At 30.7% G+C, this 14,594-nt stretch overlaps 1 long non-coding RNA gene across 1 annotated transcript; it reads right to left on the bottom strand.

Moving 5' to 3' along the window:
• Window positions 1-4,697: 4,697 nt before the first annotated feature.
• On the bottom strand, window positions 4,698-6,175 carry LOC116405275. The gene is made up of 2 exons (XR_004218409.1): window positions 5,197-6,175; window positions 4,698-5,084 (listed from the first exon to the last, which is right to left on the bottom strand). It is a non-coding gene; the product is annotated as an uncharacterized LOC116405275 (long non-coding RNA).
• Window positions 6,176-14,594: the final 8,419 nt, after the last annotated feature.

The following is a 14,594-nucleotide window of genomic DNA, read 5'->3' as shown; positions in this document are numbered from 1 at the left end:
GGCACAAGGAAGGTCCCTTTCGTAGGGAATCCCTTAAAATTTAATCAAAGCACCGCACCCAATTGGGTTCCTATAATTTCAAACAATCTCACCCCACCTTCCGGACCCACGTTCACCAGCTTGGACTTCCATCCCATCCACCTCATACTATTTTTCTTTTTCTTTTTCTTTTTCTTTTTCTTTCTTTTACTAATACTTACTATTCCTCTTTTATAAAATTGGATTTTTGTCATTTTAAAAACTTAAAAAGAAATATACTTTTGTTATTAAAAAAGAGAGAAAAAAAAATAAGTTAGGAAACAATAGATGATATTTCATTTTAACCATAAAAAGAAAATGAAAAGAGTATTTAAAAAGAAATTAATGAAAAGGAAAAGATAAAAATGTTGAGCGTAGGAGTGTAATAATATAACCAAAGCTTTTTTGTTATTATGATTAAGATGATGTATGGGCTTTGAAAAATGGCAGTGGGGGCCCATGAAAAGGGTTGTTTTGATGAAACGACACCATCTCTCCGCAAAGACCAAACAAAAGTTCTCTATGTGCTCGATTACCCACACTTCATATAGGCCCAAACCTATGGCCCATTGTACCTACTTCTTCTTTTTCTTTTTCTTTCTTTAATCACTTCTTTCCTAACAATAATCATTCTTATATTTGTAATTTTCCCTTCTCCTTCTCCTTCTCCTTCTCCTTCTCCTTCTCCTTCTCCTCCATTTTCTATATATCTATCTTTAGAAGTTTCCATATTGTGTCTTTGTCATCCTTAGTGTAAGAAGCTAACATTACGAGAGTGTTTAGGGTGTTGTGTTCAGTTTTGCAGTTTGAAGTTAGGGATATAAAGTTGTTTAGTTGCCCACGAATTTGTTTAGTATAAAGTTGGGAAGTGGGTAAAACACCAGTTAAGCAATAGATGTTTAGCAACAATAAAGGCATATTGATTAAATCAAGTTTAACTCTATAGGTTATGTTAATGGACTATTGGATCTAATTTGTTCCTAAGATTTAAACTTAAGTGCAAATCTTATGAAGGGTGAGAAGCTGCTTCTTAATCTCTATTTGATTTTTAGCTTTTAGTTTTTTTAAAAATAAAGCCTATAAATATTCATTCTACTTCTAGGTTTTTTTATATTGTATTCTACTTTCTATCGGTTAAGCCAAAATTTGAAAATAAAGTTAAAAATAATTCATTTTTAATTCTACTCTTTTTTACTTTAGAAAAAACCTGAAAATTACAAATAAATATATATAAATATCAAACAAACATAATTTTCAGAAATAAAATATTAAACAATCCTTAGTTTTTAACTAATAAACACATACTTTCAAAATCCTCTACAAGAATCTATCTCGATTGTTATTGAATTAATCTCACTATATGATTTCTTTAAAAACAACTACTAAAACTTAAACGTTTTAATTTTGCAAGAAAAAGAAATAGAAAAGAGTGTGAAAACTCCACCTCTATATTATGTATATATAAAGTCCAATATCAACATCATGATGTCAGGTTTTATATGGATGTTTATCTATTTTTGACATTGTGGGTCCATGTAACCTAGACTACCATGACATCTTTTGTAAGAAATAAATAACCACGAAAGTATTCAAATTGTTAATTATGAGTAAAAATGCAGTAGTTGTGACAAACATATATATATAATTAACATATTAGAAATTTGAATTCTTGTATCCACACATTGTCCATCTAAAGAAAAAGGAAAATAACAACGTATTCAAATTGGAAACCACAATTTTAAAGTAAAAAAGAAGAGGAAAAATACAAGTTATTTATTTTAAAGCTGAACTTTGAAAATTCGTTGTTTTGTTAAAAAGGAAGTGAGAAGAAAGGGGAAAGATTTTGGATGTGATTTGTCCTTCCTTTCAATCAATCTTTTCTTCCCTTTTTCGTCTTAATACTACAAAAACACACATTCAGAAAATTAGTAAGACATAGCATACAAACATCAAACAAATAATAACAATAATAATAGAACCAACAACACCCAAGAAGATAACAAAATTTATTCTAAAAAAAACAAAAGTAGCATGCACCTTATACTTATTTTGACCCTCTGGAATAGGGTTAGCTCGAATCACACCCAAATCAATGAACTAAAATGGGATTAGGGAAAGGCCGTGATAGGTCTTGTCAAGACCGAGTCAAAACGTAGCCAAACAAGAAATTAGACATGTCCTTCAATCTCCAACGAGATGGAGAATGATCCCAAAGCTACTCCAAATCGTTGTTTGGAGAATCTAGGTCAACCTTCACTGTAAATGCATTATTATAGTTTTTGGGAAGATAAGTATCCATGCACAAAGTCTTAAGTTGTGCTCATTTGCTTCTCAACTTAGACATAAGAGCGAGAAAGCATCGATATGTTTTTCTATTTTGCAGGGTCGCCCTATTCTCATATCAAACAAATTTACTATTATCTCACTCTAAAAAACTAAGTGAATTTTATCTTGTTCAAATTTTTCGCATCAACTTAACTAGGGGTGTTCACGATTTAGTTTCAAATTGAAATCGCACCGAACCGCAAAATGAAAAAAAAATCTCATACGAAAATGAATCGAATCACACGTTTGTGTCAAATCGAATCAAAACAGAATCGCATATGCAATCCGGTTTCGATTCGAGTTGAAGCTCGGAGAATCTCAAGCCAGAAAGCATCGAGTTCAATAAAATTTGCCTTTTGTTTTAAATTCCTGACAATCTCGGACCACCAAAGCACTGAGTTCAATAAAATTTTCTTTTCTATTTTAGACTCGGTGGATCTCGGGCCAACTGAGCTTTAGAAACAAAACCTTTAAGAACATTTCTTTAAATTTATTTACTTTTTTAAAAATGAAACGATTTGATTCAGTTTTAAAATCGGTTTAAAACATTAACCCAATCGAACCACATAAAAAGCGATTTCAGCATAACACAAACCGGATAAAATCGCATGCAATCGATTTCGATTTGGTTCAGTTTTCAAATATTTTACGAACACCCTTAGACACGACAAAAATAAAGTTTTATAATTGTTTAATATACATCAAGAGTTTCACCTGAAATTAAATAATACAAAATGATAAGGAAGGTGAGACTATCCAATATTTACTTATATATATATGTTAGTGATAATTATTATATTGAAAAGGATAGAGGAAAATGAGGAAACAAAGATAGTAAGGCAGCAATTTGATTAATAATTTATGACAAAGACACCTACACCAATTTGATCCAACAAAATTTTGCAATTGATCAATAAATTAAACTTGTGAAATTAATTGCAAATTGTTTGATTTAGACTTCACCTACAAAATATTGAAACATCAACCTATCTGCCCCAAATACTTCTTTATTATTTTTAGAATCATTTTATATAAACACCTATCTCCTATCTTTCTATTCTCTCCTTCCTACTTTTTTTTTTTTTTAATTTTATTTAACTTTTTCATTTCTTTTCTAAATTTCGTATATCTTATAATCTAATCTTCCTCTAATTTTGTTCAATTTTATGGATTGTATTAACCCTATATGATAATGTGATTTAAATTATGAATAAACATATATAAAATTAGCAGTAGGTAACATAGTAATTGACTATGTGCTATGTGTAATGCCAAAAGACAAGTGGGTTGAGGTATATAGAATATATAGACTAGGGATTAAACTCTCTCCATTTGTCACTTATCAAAATTCCTCTAATAAAGTTTTTTTTTTTTTTTTCAAATTGAGGAAAATATAATAAAGGAATTTAATTTATATATATATAAACTTTTTTAGAAAACACTTTTCCCCTTAACCACAACACGTCTCTCTCCATCCACTTGCTTTTATTTATTTTTCGTCTCATAATTAATTGCATTAAATTTGAAAGGATTAAATTATGCAATTATTTAATTTGTCGTCTAATAACCAAACTCGTTAACTTTATGGATTTTTATGAATAATCAAATATACACACACTTCTTTGAGTTTTTTAAATAAACATATTAATTGTTGATGCATTTATAAGCCAAATCTTCCAAATTTAGGTTAAAATACGATTAAACTTTTTCTTTTTCGGATTTTTTTGAAAAATATAAAGTATTAATTTAACATATTTTATTGCTATTAATATGAAGTAAATTTAAATTTAGTATTAAAAACAAAAATCTATCAATTATGGAATGATTATGTTAGATAGTTGTATTGATAGTGGTGATTACTTTTTATAATTACTTTTAAATTCTTAGTTTAATATTTACTATATATATATATTTATTTAAAAAATCCGATCCTATGTTGGGTGTGAAGCTTCTCAATTAGGCCCAGAGTTGAAAATGGGCGGCCCAAGCAATTCTATTCTAAATCTCATTATGTTTTTCTAAAACAAAATTTCAAACAAAAATATCATCATTTCTTTTTCCCATGGTGATAGAAAATTTAATCTATTGACCACTTGTATGTACAAAGTTAATAACTTCATTTTCTTACCTTTTTTTTTTAATCTATTCAAGATTTTTGGGATATAATTGTTCATTCTTACCTAATATACTTTTTCTTTTTTATACATTCAACCATGTAAAAGCGTTAGCCATAATAAAACTTCATATCCAATCATTTCTTATAGGTAAGTCAATATGTAGGAAACATTTTACTAAAATAGTTTATCCTTTGTTATAAAAGAAATATAGCTAAATTTATTAGTTTTAACTTTTGATTTAAGTAGAATTTTAACTAAGAGTCATAGAAAAACCTATAAATATCTTGTATCACTTTGATATTTGAAGATGATAAAAAAACTAAACTGAAATAATACATTGCTTCTAAGCGCAGTCGACGTAGGCACTTACTGAACCACTCTAAAATCATGTGTGTTCATCTTCTACTTCCTCCTCTCTTCATCTCATCATATACTAAAGAAACCCAAAGATCAGAACCAAGAAAAATACAGTAATAGAAAGAAGAAGAAAACTTGGAGAACTCTTCTTAATCTTTTGTAATCTAAATTCACAAAGTGAAAGGAAAGGGAAAGCTAAAGACAGTGGAGAGAGAACCCACCATTACATGCAAATAGGTGGCTTCCACTACAAATTGGTATGAGAGCCTGCAGAAAGATTCAAGAAAGCTCCAAGAATTACATTCTTGATTTCAAGAAACTCAAAGATGGCAGTAGCAAGGTATGATATTGAGAAGTTTGATGGTAAGGGAGATTTTACCTTATGAAAAGCTAAGATCAAAGCAATAGTCGACAAGAAAAAGGCATTGAAAGCCCTCACATATTTAGAAAAGCTATCTGAAACAATGACTCAAGAAGACAAAGAAATTGTGGAGAATGTTGCCTATGGTGTCATAGTTTTAAACCTAAGTGACAATGTTCTTAGGGAGGTCATTGGTAAAGAAACAACTTATGGAATGTGAACAAAATTGGATGAAATCTACAAGTCCAAAGATCTACCTAACCGTGCATACAAAGAGGTAAAGATAGCTCTCAAACATGGAAGGAAAAAATTCACCACAGATGATGTTATTTCAGCAATAAAAATCAGAGAATTGGAACTTAACTCAAAGAAAAGAGATCAAGCAAATGGTGAAGATTTGTTCTCAAAAGGGAAGAACAAAAGCAACTCAAAAGAATACAAGAATCAAAAAAATAAATCAAAGTTTGAATGCACATTTTTCCACAAGAAGGGACATCTCATACAAGATTGTTTCTTTCTAAAGAAAAAGCAAAATCAAAAGAAAAAAAAAACAGCAAGAAGAACCTAAGGCAGAAGCATCTTTAGTAGAACAAAGCCCTGTTTGTGTATTCAGATGCCTTAACTATCTAAGAAAATTCAATTCAAACAAAAGGTAATAAAGACACTCATGATTGGGTACTTGATTCAGGGTGTTCATTCCATATGACACCATTAAAGGGATGGTTTACAACATACAAAGTGTGGGATGGAGACCTAGTCTCTACATGGAAAATGACAATGCTTGTAAGATTGTAGGCATTGGATCTATTACACTTAAATTCAAAGATGAGAAAGCAACACTACTGAGGAATATGAGGCATGTTCCATCTTTGGAAAAAAACCTAATTTCTCTTGGTATGCTAGACTCTATAGGCTACGAATACAAGGGCTCTACTGGAAGGTTTGAAATATTTAGAGAGACTCCAAGATTGTTCTTATCGATTTAAAAATCAATGGACTCTTTCTCATCAAAGAAGTGTCCATGAACCAAGCTACCCTAATTGTTTCTGATGATATGCTAACTGAAGGGGATTTGTGGCATAGAAGACTTTCCCATATAAGTGGAAAACAATTAAAAATGTTGTTAGAATAGGTGATCATTCCTAAAGGGATCGCTGAAAAGCTTTCTTTCTATGATCATTATGTAGCTGACAAATCTACAAGATAAAGTTTTCAAAAGGCTGATCACAACACCAAAGCTATCCTAGACTACATCCATTCCGACCTAGGGGGACCCTCACAAATACCATCTTTAAATAATTCCAGGTATTTTCTAACATTTGCTGATGATTACTCTAGAAAGAGTTGGGTTTATTTCTTAAAGACTAAAGACCAAACTCTAGGAAAATTTAAAGAATGAAAATCCATGGTAAAAAAACAAACTTCTAAACAAGTTAAATGTCTAAGAATTGATAATGATTTAGAATTTTGTAGTGAGAAGTTCAATAACTTTTGTAAAGAACATGGAATATTGAGACATAGGACTGTTAGATATACCCCTCAACAAAATGGTATTGTTGAAAGGTTAAATAGAACCATAATGGATAGAGTTATATATCAAATGTCTAATGATTTAATTCCAGAAAAATTTTGGGCAAAAGTTGTTTCTTATACTGTTTACACTATTAATAGGTGCCCTCATCACTCTACAAACTTCCTAACACCTGAAGAAAAATGGTCTAAACATCCTCCTAATTTACAAAACCTTAGAATCTTTATGGTTGTATAGGATTTGTCCATCAAAGTCAGAGAAAATTAAAACCTAGAGCTATAAAATGTATGTTCCTAAGTTTTATAGAGGAAGTTAAAGGGTTTAGAATGTGGCATCTTATAAAAAAAAGGTGTATAACTAGTAAAGATGTGATTATTAAGGAAGATACTATGTTTATGCTTGATAAACCTAATAAAACACTTGATTCAAATTATAGACCAAATGACATTGAGGTGGAGCACCCACCAAACCATGAATCAAATAAACTTCCTAGTATTATTGAGGAAGAAACAGACTCGAGTATCAATTTGCCACCTATTGTAGAAGAAGTTACTCAAAAAGAAGAAGATTTATCAAACTATTCTTTGGCTAGAGATAGACAAAAAAGGACTATTGTTCCTCATTCTAGATATAGTGAAGCGGATTGTGTAAACTTTGCCCCAAATGATATAAATCATCTAAATGATGATGAACTAAAAACATTTGCTGAGGCAGTGAGCTGCCCTAATGCTAGACATTGGATAAATGCCATGAAAGATGAAATGGAATCACTCTCTGTCATGGATCTTGGTAACACTACCTAGAAATTCTTGGTCTTCAACTTTCTAGATATAAAGCTAGGCTTGTAGCCATAGGCTTTACATAAAGGGAGGGAATTGACTACAATGAAATATTCTTACCGGTTGTAAAACAAACCTCCATAAGAATATTTTTTTCATTAGTTGTTCAAGAAGACTTAGAACTTGAACAATTTGATGTTAAAACAACATTCCTACATGATGATTTGACAGAAGACATATACATGAACCAACAACAGGGATACATTGAAAAAGGTAAAGAAGATTTGATATGTTACCTATTTTAAAAAGTCCATCTATGGTCTTAAACAATCACCAAGGTGTTGGTACAAAAGGTTTGGTGATTTCATCTCTAAACTTGGTTTTAATAGAAGTTCCTATGACAATTGCACATTTATAAATTCAAATTCTTATTCTTCTAAGGTTTACTTACTCTTGTATGTAGATGATATGATGCTTGCAGAAAAATCAAAATTTGATATTAAAAGAGTAAAGACAACCTTGAAGGAAGAATATGATATGAAGGAACTTGGAGAATCAAAGAGAATTCTAGACATTGACATCACAAGAGAAAGAACAAAGTTCTAACAATTGACCAAAGTAATTACTATTATAAGGTACTTAAAAGATTTAATATGTTAGATGATAAGCAAGTGGTAATTCCTATTGCACAACACTTCAAACTATCAATTGCTAACTGTCCAAACCTAGAAGATCTCAACCATGTTAAATACATGATGAACATCCCCTACTCACAAGTGATAGGAATTATAATGTACCTAATGATTTCTACTAGGCTTGATTTATCTTACTAGCTTAATTAGTAGGTACATGGCTAACCCAGGCAAAAGGCATTGGGAAGCAGCCAAATGGGTCCTTAGGTACCTAAAAGGATCTATGAATGCTCATTTAATCTATACATGTCCTAAAGAACTGTTTGAGCTTTATGGTTTTGTAGATTCTGACTATGTAGGAGATTTGGACAAGAAAATGTCACTAACAGGATATTGTTTCCTAATTGGAAGGAACCTACTAAGTTGGAAAGCTTCACTAGCTACAACCTGTGGTGGCCCTATCATTTACTGAAGCTGAATATATGGCTCTTTCAGAATCTATTAAAGGAGCTATTTGACTAAAGGGACTACTAAAAGATTTTGGCTTATCACAAAAATCTATAAAGATCTATTGTGATAACCAAAACACCATTCATTCATTTAAGAACCAACAATATCACAATAGAACTAAACACATAGACATTAAATTTTACTTCATCAGAGAACAAATCGAAAAACAACAAATGGAAGTGCTCAAAGTTCATACAAGTGAAAACACAGCTGATATATTGACGAAGGTAGTCACTCGAACGAAGTTCCTCAAATGTCTTCAAACAATCGTGTTCCTGGAACTCGAGAGGGAGTGACTGTATCAAGCTTTGGGAGTCAAGACAGGTACAAATTTCTCACATTATATCTTTTAAGGTGGAGATTTGTGGAAAACATTTTACTAAAATAGTTTATCATTTGTTGTAAAAGAAATATAGCTAAATTTGATAGTTTTAACTTCTGATTTAACTAAGAGTCATAGGAAAACCTATAAATACCTTGTATCACTTTGATATTTGGAGATGACAAAAAAACTAAACTGAAATAATACATTGCTCCCAAGCACAATGGACTTAGGCACTGATCGAACCAATCTAAAATCTTGTGTGTTCATCTTCTCCTTTCTCCTCTCTTCATCACACTATCTCCTAAAGAAACCCAAAGAACAGAACTAAGAAAAATACAATAATAGAAAGAAGAAGAAAACTTGGAGAACTCTTCTTAATCTTGTGTAATCCAAATTCACAAAGTGAAAGAAAAGGAAAAGCTAAAGACAGTGGAGAGAGAACTCACCATTACATGCAAATAGGTGGCTTCTCTATGCCCACACACATGACTTCCACTACACAATATACATCAACTAATATTATGAATCTTCAAAATTTAATCTTTGTTCTTTTTCAATGAAAATTATTAGAAGCTGCCATAATGTAAATGACAATTTTGAACGATTGATCGTGTCTGGTAGAAAAATTACAAAATAATTCTAACTTGTGTCTAGTAGTTATTAGAGATACAAGTAGATTTTTTAATCTACCTTCTATGATTATTGCAAAAAGTCACCACGATCAAAACGTTTGAATTACACAGTTCAATAATGGTTAAGATATATGTAGTCATTAACTATGTAGTCAAAGATTCGAACATATGTTCCTACCCACTTGTTAAACGAAAAAGGACCCAATACACTACATATAGTTCATTTTCAATCAAAATCAATAAACATTAATGTAATATCCCTCCAAAAATCTTATAGTACAACAAACATGAGAGAAACCATAGAAAAAGTACAAATTAGAAAGGGAAAGAGAATGAAGTTTGGATTATAACGTTGATGCAAAAATGAGTCACCAAAGACATAGATGATTTGATGCCAATGAATTAATGAAGAAAAAGTTGAAGCAAGAACGAAGACGAAAAGCATAGCTTTGGACAACAACATTGTTGAAGTTCCATTTGGTGTTCCATCTTCTCTAGTTATTGGCACATTTCTTCTTGATCCTCCCTCCAAAAAATCAATCCCACAATTTTCCCATTTCAACTTTTGTTTTAACTTTCATTGAAAAAAAAAGAAAATGAAGCTTTGAATTCAATTGCTTATTACTTGTCTCCCAAAGATTTACATGAATTTAAAGTTTTTAAAAGTTGATTATTCGTATATTAGATATAAATTTTGAGTATAGTTGGTCAAGTTAAAAGGGAGTAAATAAACGCGATTAAATTTTAAATTAGCCCCAATAATAAATTAAACTGGTTTGTTCTAGTTTTAGTTGTCACACCTGTAGACTCTTTCTTCGAAGATTACGGTGTTTCTGTTGGACTATCACTCGCGGGAGAAGTCATTGTCAAAATTAATAAGCTATCGATGTGAGTAATATAGGCTACTAATAACCAACAAATTACTTACCAATCTTTATTTCTTTTAGTATAACAATTGTAGAAATGAAATATTAATTCCTATTTTGATCCCTAAAATTTGTATCATTTTTGTCTTTCTCAACTTTTTAAAAAGACATGTTTTTGTCTCTGCCATTAACATTTTGTTAACTCTCTAATGAAATGATGAAAGTGATTTGTATATTTAGATGATTAGACACTGAAATAAGATAATGAATGACTAAATGGTTAGAGTCTTAGATTTTAAATTTTAATTAATGGTTAGAGTCTAAGACGAATTGATTATCCATTAATATTAATTTTGGCATTAGAATAAACAAATATCCCTAAATTCATAGTAATTAAATAATCCATAACTGATTGAAAGATATTAGAATGACTTGTTTGAATTGACTACGTAACAAAAATAATTAAAGATATAGTTGTTCACACAAGATTTTGGGAGAAATTTAATTCGTGAATTTGAACTTGGAGTTGATGTTGTATCTTTGTTGATTTGATGCGATGCAGTTCAATCTCTAGAATTTGATCCTCTGATTCTCTCTCGACTCTATGCTTACGCTTGATTTGGAGAAAGCGGAGCACGTGATGTTCTTGAAATTTGTTGAACGTCTACACTTGATTTGGAGAAGTGGAACATGTGATGTCCTTTAAATTGGTTGAATGCCTACGCTTGATTTGAGAAAGTGGAGCACGTGATGTTCTTGAAGTTGGAGTTTTGAAAGAAAGTTTGTATCTTCAAAAGAGCTTCAATCTTCGAGAAAAATTGGAGTATTGGAAGAAATATTGTATCTTCAAAGGAGCTTCAATATTTGAGGATGGTCGACTTCAGGACTTAGGGAGTCTTATAGTTTTTGGGAGAATTCCTCTATTTATAGAGTTCACTAGTGGGCTTCATGGACTTGAACCTAGTTAGTCCATGGACCAGACTCATGAGCTCAACCATATGGATTTAGGTTTTATTTAGTCATTGAACTCAATTAAGCTTATTTTTGGGCTTAATTAAGCTTAATTGAACTTAGTTCAAGTAAATAATATTTAATTGAACCAAAATGATTAACTTAATCCAACGATTAAGATGAAAACATGTGACATAATTAGAATGGTCAATTTATATTTTTCAATTCTTTAATTTGGGGCACATGTCAATTTTAATTAGTCACGAATTTAATTATTTGTACTTTTCATCATTAACTTAATAAACGATGTGACAATTTGTGACTGGTCTCAAAATTTCTTATTCAACAAATGCCCCTTTTCGAGATTTATGCATGTATATTGGTGAATGAATCTCGAAAAAGATAAAATTAAAGTCAAAGTACGAGTTTTTTTTTTTTTCAATTCAACATATCAAATTAATCAAACTATGAATTTAGTAGATGAGTTTGATTTAAATTTAAAATAAGGGTTGGAATATGGCAAAACCTTAAAAAGTTTAAAGTTTTATCCGCAATTTAATTTTATTTGAAGATAAAAAATTTTAATATGATGATTTTTTTTAAGTAAAATTTGTAATATAACCAAAATTTTAATTTTGAAATAAGGATAAGGTTTCTACCGTATCTTAATTTATCTTGGGGATGCATAAGAATTTGGAATGACCAATTTTAATTTGAGATAAAAAAATCAGGTCCTCAATCTTGAGGTAAAGTTGGATTTATGGCTCCGATTTAAATTCATGATAAAAAGGAGGTCATATATGCAAGTTAATTTAACTTGAATTTTGAACACAAATTTTAATTTTTAAAATTGAGAATATTTATTTTCTTTATGTTGAAATTTTTAAATATTTTAAATATCTCAATAAAAATTAAACTTGCAATTTATCCCAAAAATGAAATAATTTAAAATAAAATATTTCTTATATATATATATATTTTTAAAAAAATCATTCCTATTCCTTTTAGGAATTGGATTTGTTTTAAAAAAAATGATTAAATATCATTCCTAATCCTTTTAGGAATGGTATTTGTTGGCCTTATAAATATAAACCCATACCTTCCTCACTTATTCTTCATCCAACAGCAGAAAGGTATAGAAAAATTTTCTTCTCCCTTTCTCTTTTTTTGTTTTGTATTGTTTTTGTTTTTTTGTTTTTGTTTTTGTTTTTTTTTTTTGTTTGCAGGAATGACTTTATCGAGCTTCTTTTAAGAACGATTGGACTTTTGCCGTTAGATCTACTGCCCTAGTAGGAGAGATTGGGCTTCAATCTTCATTTGTAGGAATGACTTTGTCGAGCTTCTTCTAGGAACGATCGAGCTTTTGTTGTCAGATTTACCGTCCTAGTAGGAGAGATTGAACTCTGTCATCGTCGGGCTTCAATCTTCATTTGTAGGAATGACTTTGTCGAGCTTCTTCTAGGGACGATCAGACTTTTGCCGTCAGATCTACCACCCTAATAGGAGAGATTGGACTCCGTCATCGTCGGGCTTGAATCTGCATTGTCAGCAATTGAGCTTCTTCGATTTTTTTTCTTCTTCTTCTTCTTCTTCTTCTTCTTTCTCTTTGATTTTCTTCTTCTTCTGTTTATTCTTTCTTTTTTTTCTTCTTCTACTTCTTCTTTCTTTTTTGTTTTTTTCTTCTTCTACTTCTTCTTTCTTTTTTGTTTTTTTCTTCTTCTACTTCTTCTTTCTTTTTCGTTTTTTTCTTCTTTTGCTTCTTTCTTTTTGTTTTTCTTCTTATTCTTGTTCATCTTTCTTTTTGGTTTTCTTCTTCTGGTTGTTCTCCTTTCTTTTTGTTTTTTATTTTCTTTCTTCTTTCTTCTTCATCATCTTTTTCTTTCTTTTTGTTTTCTTCTTCTTTCTTCTCCTTTCTTCTCCTTCTTTCTTTCATCTTCTTTCTTCTTCCTTCTTCCTTCTTTCTTCTTTCTTCTTCCTTCTTTCTTCTTTCTTCTTCTTGCTTCTTTTTTTTCTTCTTTCTCGGTTGTGGTACAAGGAAAAAGATGAAGATGAATCATCTAGCTTGCCGCACCTTAGAGCTGATGAAGATGAATCCCATCGGCGGGGTTGCAGCACCTATTAAAGGATAAAGATGAATACTTTCAAATACGACATATAGGAGAAGATGAAGATGAATCCTCTCGACTATGACATATGAGAGGAGATGAAGGTGAATCCTCTTCAGTTTCAGCACCTGGGAGAAGATGAAGATTAATCCTCTCAGCTATGACATATGGGAGAAGATAAAGATGAATCCTCTCGGCTATGACATATGGGAGGTGATGAATTTTCTTCGGTTGCAGCATCTGGGAGAAGATGGAGATGAATCTTCTAAGCTATGACATATAGGAGAAGATGAAGATGAATCCTCTTCAATTGCAGCACCCGGAAGAAGACGAAGATGAATCCTCTCAGCTATGACATATGGAAGAAAATGAAGATGAATCCTCTCGGCTACGACACATGGGAGGAGATGAATCCTCTTCTATTGCAGCACCTGAGAGAAGATGAAGATGAAGATGAATCCTCTTTGGTTGTAGCACCACTCATACAAAATCCACTTTACTTGACACTAGCTACTTTTACATACTTGACGTTTTTATGAAAAAAATGTCAAGTATTGACCATTTTAAAGGAAAATCGTCAAGTATAGTTTTAAAAAAGCAGAGTTTTCATAAAATTTTATGAACTATTTTACGTTAGTTTTTACTTGACGTTTTTTTTTTGCCTCAAGTATGAGGGAGATTTTACTTGACGTTTTATTCGCGTCAAGTATAGCAAACATTTACTTGACGCGAAAAAAACGTCAAGTATAGTTTGAAGAAAGCAAAATCTTCACTGAATTTTTGAATTATTTTATGTTAGTTATTATTTGACGTTTTTTCTACGTTAAGTATAGTCCAGATGTTACTTAACAGTTTTTTAGCGTCGAGTATAGTGCACATTTTACTTGATGTTTGTTACTCGTCAAATATAGTTAGTATTTACCTTACACGAAAACAATGTCAAGTATAATTATCATTTTTATTTTGTCAAGTATAAAAATATAAAGATACTTTTTATTTCCGTCCATTTATTAAAATAAACTTATCAAAATAGATTTATTAAAATAAAATTATCAAAATAGATTTATTAAAATAAAATTATCAAA

The sequence above is a fragment of the Cucumis sativus genome, chromosome 7, assembly GCF_000004075.3.
Source record: "Cucumis sativus cultivar 9930 chromosome 7, Cucumber_9930_V3, whole genome shotgun sequence".
NCBI lineage: Eukaryota > Viridiplantae > Streptophyta > Magnoliopsida > Cucurbitales > Cucurbitaceae > Cucumis > Cucumis sativus.
Note: the sequence above shows the minus strand (reverse complement) of the source record. Positions and strands in the feature narration are given on the sequence as shown.